At 38.7% G+C, this 5,863-nt stretch overlaps 1 pseudogene; it reads left to right on the top strand.

Moving 5' to 3' along the window:
• The first annotated feature begins 1,636 nt into the window (after positions 1-1,636).
• Positions 1,637-2,436, top strand: LOC129075983 (ferritin light chain-like; annotated as a pseudogene).
• Positions 2,437-5,863: the final 3,427 nt, after the last annotated feature.

The following is a 5,863-nucleotide window of genomic DNA, read 5'->3' as shown; positions in this document are numbered from 1 at the left end:
CTGGTCTGCAACACAGGCATGTGCCCTGACTGGGAATCAAACTGGTGGCCTTTTGCTTTGTGGGACAACACCCAACCATCTGAGCTACACAGGACAGAGAAACCCTTTTCATCTTTATAAACTCTCAAAATAAGCCTATGAGAATAGAACATTTTATTATCCTCATTTTACAGATAAGGAAACTGAGGTAGAGAGATGTTAAATAATGTATCCAAGATTACTAGCTAAGAAAAATCAGAAGCAGGGAAAAACCTTGATGTACGTTCTATCTGATTAAAAAATCCACACTTTATAAATAGTAGGAACAAAATAGACAGGGAGAGATTACGAATAGTATAGGAAATGGAGAAGCCAAAGAACTTATATGTATGACCCATGGACATGAACTAAGGTGGGGGAAGACTGGTTGGAGAGGGGATGCAGGGTGGAAAGGAATAAAGGGAAGAAAAAAATGGGACAACTGTAATAGCATAATCAATAAAAACATATATGTATATTTAAAAAAAGAAGACTTTCAAGGGCAGAAAAAAAGAAAGATAAAGGAAGCAGAGTTTTTAGTAATAAAGCTAGCATATAAAAAAGACATAGAAGCTAAGACAAAATGATGTGCTGGGGAAACTACAAAAGTTGTACTGAAGAGAACCTGCGGGGAAAGCTAAGACTGGAAAGGGCAGGTTTGTATCTCACGCTAAGAGGTTGGAAAACAATCAGGAAAGCAGAAAATAATTGAGGAGTTTTAAACAAGACATTGATATGCTGAAGATCTATATGCTGAAGAATCTCTCTGCTACAAGGATGGTTTGCTATGAACCATTCATATTAAAACCTTGACTGATATTTAGTCTAAGTAAGTCCCTTTTCTTATACTTACCAATGGCAGAGGGAGAGAAGAAACAAAAAACCCCAAAACCCAAACCAAAACAAAACAACCCCCTCCACCCCAAATTCATGCTTTATGTTGATAAGTTGAAAGTGGCTTTCTTCCTCAGATATTTTGACTAAAATTTAGAAGTACTGTCCACCTCTGTTGCTTCTGTTGAGGTGATATTGTCCAAGCAGGTTCTCCTCCATGACCACGGCAGCTTCCATGGCGTCCTGCGTTTCATCGCACTCATCTTGGGAAGGCTTCAGCACACCCTGGAAGAGAACAAGGCCACTCTGCTAGTTTTGCAACTTTGAGAGACACTTGGCACCCTTGAGCATCTTGAGGGGTACCTTTTCACATTTGGGTACAATGGGGAAGCCTCTAACAATTTGAGCCATAGATACTTTTACTTATTTTACTTCTCTTTAAGTATTGATATGGATACAAAGCTAAAGCGGAGGACTTGGGGAGAGAAGCATTGTTCATTGTCACCTATCAGCTCCCTATCCTCCTCTGTGCCATAGTTGTAGCACCAATCAAGAGAGTGTTGAGGCCTGGAGTCCCAGGAACACATCAGAAAGGGTACAATGAAGTGGTCCAATAGCAGAAGCAAAACATGGCATGACTTTGGAACAAAAGCAAGGTTCTACGCCTGGATTGACGACTCTCCAAGAGATGTTAGAAAGAGAGGAAAACCCAAAAGGGACTGAGTTACTTCTAACCTGACAGGTGGGAATGTACAAGCATGGCTATTAGGTAATTAATACAAATATGATCTCATTTGCACTAACTGATCAGAGAAGCCTGGGCATCCCTGTTACTCTTTCAAGTCCTCCCAGGGAGAGCCGAGGCAATGCCCTCAGCAGTCCCCCGGATCTACCTTTTGCTTCAACAGTGTTTGGATGGAACAGATCCAGGGACAACCTTCTTGCAGCTTCCCACCACTCTCCAGCCTCTTTTCCATTCACTACCTTCGGAACCACCTCAGCCAGGCTGAGCTTTTGAGACCAGCCAACACCATTTTTTGACATTAACTCCTTATTGCAGAACAACCACAAGCTCCCAAATTCATCAGAATTATTCCACCCAGATGGAGGCTGCCGTCAACCACCTGGTCAACCCATATCTGTGGGCCTCCTACACCTACCTCTCTCTGGGCTTCTATTTCAACCGGGACAATGTAGCTCTGGAGGGTGTGGGCTACTTCCATGAGTTGGCTAAGGAGAAGCTCAAGGGTGCCGAGTGTCTCTTAAAGATGCAAAACTAGCAGAGTGGCCTTGTTCTCTTCCAGGATGTGCTGAAGCCTTCCCAAGATGAATGCGATGAAACTCAGGATGCCGTGGAAGCTGCCATGGTCATGGAGAAGAACCTGACCAAGACCTTTCGGATCTGCAGGCCCTGGATTCTATCTGCACAGACCCTCATCTCTGTGGCTTCCTGGATGAGCAGGTGAAATTCATCAAGAAGCTGGGCAACCACCTGACTAACCTCAGCAGGTGGCCAACCTCCAGAATGGGATGAGCAAGTATCTCTTTGAAAGGTCACCCTCAAGCACAACTAGAAGTCTTTGAAGCCCAGAGACCTTTGAGGGGCTCCTCTGTACCTCCTGGTATCTGGCTCTTGTCTGAGCCTCTCCTTGAAGCCACTGGGCATCCTTTTAACTATCCTGGTGAACTTTCCCATGCATTGGGCCAAATGGAAACAATAAAGCTCTTTGCAGCAGTAAATGAATAAATAAATACAAATAAATAAAAGAGGAACGGTGACCAAGAAGAAAAGATTCACAGAACAGACTGACAGCTATTAGAGGGGAGATATTTGAGATGCTAGGTAAAAAAAGGTAAAGAAGTTAAGCAAAACAACAACAACAACAACAACAAAAGCCTTATAGATATGGACAACAGCATGGTGATTACCAGATGGGAAAGGGGGGCTGTAGAAAACAGTAAAAAGGGGATAAATGGTGACAGAAGGAGATTTGACTTTGGGTGGTGAACACACGATACAATATACAAATGGTATATTATAAAATAGTACACCTGAAACCTATATAATTTTATTAACCAATGTTACTCCAGTAAATTAAATAAAAATTTTAAAAATATCAGGCTATAAGTTAAAGTAATATCTCAGTTTTAAAGCTATTGTTGTATGGACATATATTTATAATACTATATCATGTAGGTAGTAGAATTGTTTTTCCTTTCTCATTGTGAAAGTAAAGGGTTTATTTAATGCACATTCTGGAACATGTCTCCTCATGCAGATATGCCAGGGTTTTTCTGTGGTATATGAGTAGAAATGGAATTTTTGGGATATGATACATAAGAATGTGTAAGAGTAGCTGTTGTAAAGTAATTATATAGGAATCACTTGACTTTAGTAAACTAAAATTCAGCAATTATGCTAAACTTTTACTAGTTATAATGATAAATTTAATTAAAATCACTCTCCATAAATGTTTAATAAATAATATTCTGTGAATAAAGACAGTTAGATTTCTATGTTTTGAATACTTAATATTTTTTTTTCTAAGAAATCCAGTAAAATGCCTTGGCCTCTGTGGCTCAGTTGGTTGGAGCATCATCCTGTGTACTGATATGTCATGGGTTTGATTCCCAGTCAGGGCAGAGGCCTATGTGGAGGGTTCAGTCCCCAGTTGGGGCCTGTAGGAAAGGCAACTGATCGATATTTCTCTCCTGCATTGATAGTTCTCTTCCTCTCCCTCTCCTTCCCTTTCCCACTTTCTAAAATCAATAAGCATGTTCTGGCATGAGGATTAAAAAAAAGAGAAGAAATTTAGTAAGATGTTGCTTACAGATGGTTATTGCTTTCTTAAATATAAAATCACTTTTATTATTTCAGTTTTAAGTATTAGTATTCTTTTTCCTGCTCCTTCTTTGCCTGGTAAATCTTTTCCCATTATTTTATTTTCAGCTTTTTATGTCCTTATGTTTTATTTATCTTTTTCATTTTTATTTTCTAAATTTTTCATTTTCTTATTTTTAAGTATATTTTATTGATTATGCTATTACAGTTGTTCCATTTTTTTCCTCCCCTTTATCTCCCTCCACCCTGCACTCCCCTCTCTCTAGCATCCCCCACCTTAGTTCATGTCTATGGGTTGCATATATAAGTTCTTTGGCTTCTCCATTTCCTATGCTATTGTTAACCTCCCCCTGTCTATTTTATACCTAGCAATTATGGTTCTTATCCCCTGTACCTTTTCCCCCATTCTCCCCCTTTCCCATGCCCTCCCCAATGACAACTCTCCATGTGGTCTCCAATTCTGTGATTCCATTCCAGTTCTAGTTGTTTGATCAGTTTGTTTTTGTTTTTGTGTTTTAGGTTCAGTTGTTGATAGTTGTGAGTTTGTTGTCATTTTACTGTTCATAGTTTTGATCTTCTTCTTTTTCTTAGAGAAATCCCTTTAATATGTCGTATAATACAGGCTTGATAATGAACTCTAGCTTTACCTTATCTGGGAAGCCCTTCCATTCTAAATGATAGCTTTTCTGGATATAGTAATCTTGGATATAAGGCCTTGCTTTTCATCACTTTGAACACTTCTTGCCAGCTCCTTCTTGTCTGTAAGGTTTCTTTTGAGAAATCAGCTGACAGTCTTATGGAAACTATTTTGTAGGTAACTGTCTCCTTTTCTCTTGTTGCTTTTAAGATTCTCTCCCTATCTTTAATCTTGGATGATTTAATTATGATGTGCCTTGGTGTGCTCCTCTTTGGGTCCAACTTCTTTGGGACTCTCTGAGCTTCCTGAACTTGTATGTCCATTTCCTTCACCAGATTGGGGAACTTTTCTTCCATTATTTTTTCAAATAAATTTTTAATCTCTTGTTCTTCCTCTTCTTCTTCTGGCACCCCTATGATTCAGTTGTGGAATACATTGTCTCAGAGGTTCCTAAGCCTCTCCTCATTTTCTTGAATTCTTGTTTTTTCATTCTGTTCTAGTTGAATGCTTAGTTTTCCTTCTGTTCTATTCTAAATCTTTGATTTGAGTTCCCTTTACTGTTGGTTCCCTGTATATTTTCTTTTATTTCGCTTTGCATCACCTTTACTTCTTCATTTTGTGTTTGTACTCAATCATTTAAAAAAATTTTTAATTTATTTACTTTTCAAGAGAGGAAGGGAGGGAGAAAGAGAGAGAGAGAAATATTGATGTGGGAGAGTTACATCGATTGTTTGCCTCTTGAATTGGTGCCCCTAACTGGGGACCTGCCCGGCAACCCAGGCATGTGCCCTGACTGAAAATTGAACCAGCAACCTTTTGGTTCATAGGCTAGTGCTCAATCCACTGAGCCACTCCAGCCAGGGAGCACTCAGTCATTTCTGTGAGTATCCTGATTACCAGTGTTTTGAACTCTGAATCTGATAGGCTGGCTATCTCTGCATTGCTTAGTTCTTTTTCTGGAGTTTTGCTCTGTTCTTTCATTTGGGCCATATTTCTCTGTCCTGGCACACCTGTTATGTTGTAAGGGGTGGAGCCTTAGATATTCACCAGGGTCCATGCCCTTATGTTTTAGATGTATCTTCTTTATACAATGTGTAGCTGGGCTTTTTTTTTTTTTCCCCCTTCAAATGTGACATACAATCTTTGCCTCTTAACTAGTTTAATCAATTTATGCTGTCTATTATTATGGATACATTTGAATTTACCTATATCCTGTTATTTTATTTTTTCAATTTTCTATTTGTCTTGCATTTTCTATGTTTCTGGTTTCTTTTTCTTTGAGTTTAGTCTTTTGGACTGAAAATTTTTATTTTCTTTTTTATTCATTTTACTTGAGATTTGTTGGATTTTCTCAATCAGAAGATTGGTTTCTTTGATTAATTCAGGAAAAACTTCAGCCATTATCTATTTTAATATTGTCTCTCTCCCATTTTCTTTATTTTCTCCTTTTGAAAACCTAGCAAGATGTAAATTAAACCTTCGCTATATCTTGTCTTCTTTTATTTATCTTTGCTATTTTCTCTTGTCCCTTC

Source organism: Pteronotus mesoamericanus, unplaced genomic scaffold (genome assembly GCF_021234165.1).
Source record: "Pteronotus mesoamericanus isolate MK-2021 breed Mesoamerican mustached bat unplaced genomic scaffold, CSHL_Meso_final contig_56, whole genome shotgun sequence".
NCBI classification, from domain to species: Eukaryota; Metazoa; Chordata; class Mammalia; order Chiroptera; family Mormoopidae; genus Pteronotus; species Pteronotus mesoamericanus.
This window is presented reverse-complemented; position numbering and strand designations above follow the sequence as displayed.